Source organism: Limulus polyphemus, unplaced genomic scaffold, assembly GCF_000517525.1.
Source record: "Limulus polyphemus unplaced genomic scaffold, Limulus_polyphemus-2.1.2 Scaffold10521, whole genome shotgun sequence".
NCBI classification, from domain to species: Eukaryota; Metazoa; Arthropoda; class Merostomata; order Xiphosura; family Limulidae; genus Limulus; species Limulus polyphemus.
Window position 1 is genome coordinate 12,409 of NW_013676131.1, and position 1,001 is coordinate 13,409.

The following is a 1,001-nucleotide window of genomic DNA, read 5'->3' on the forward strand; positions in this document are numbered from 1 at the left end:
TTTTATTTAGGCCTATCTATGGCCTTCAAAAAGGTGACGACTTTTTGAAGGCCATAGATAGGCCTAAATAAAATGTTTTTAATTGTGTACCAGTTTAACGTTGAATATTATTTAAGATTTTATAATGTTTAATACTGGATTCCTTAATTTACATACTATGGTGACAGTTCAGACCAAATTTGACACTAATACGTTTATATTACTCTGGATATGAAACAACATTGCTTATAAATTCAATGACTGAAACATTTAAAAGCATATGAGAATTAATTTAAGGTCCCAAAAATCTCCTGGTTAAAACCTATGCATTTCGATTTCCATACACTGAGACTTTTTATTTTCATTTAACTGGATTTTCAATGTCTGCTCAAAATCCACTTGTTTTATTTAGTGAAAAAACAAATACTGACTATTCCATATGCTGACCGTTACTATAGCACTAGGTTGCCAATGTTTGGCTCTGTAACAACCATGCTTTTATTTAAGCATTCAGATTTCTACAGCAAAAAATTTTAATTAAAGAAGAACAACACTAGTTTTTCACTATTCAATAAATATCTTTTAATATAAAAATCCAAAGTTTCATGAATTATATATGAATTTATTGTAGTTTTATTTCACAGTTAATATCTATATAAAGGTCTATAAAAGGCTGAGTCTGATAGCACAAGCAACAATGGAATCAGTCACCTAATGGCACAACTATACGAAATATATATAATGGAAATCGAGTCTCTCAATCGATTTATTTTACATCCTAAATTCAAATAATATACACACAGATGAAGTATAATATTTTTAATTGGATAACTGTAACATTGGGATGATATAACATTTCTATTAATTTCCCACACTGTTTTAAAATTATAATTATACATATAATTCAAATTATGATAACCCCCATACATTATTTTGCATTTATTATAATTAAAAACCCATTTGCCCAACTCACTAAATGATCTAAATCCTTTTGTAAATCAGCAGCATTTTCTTCACAGCTA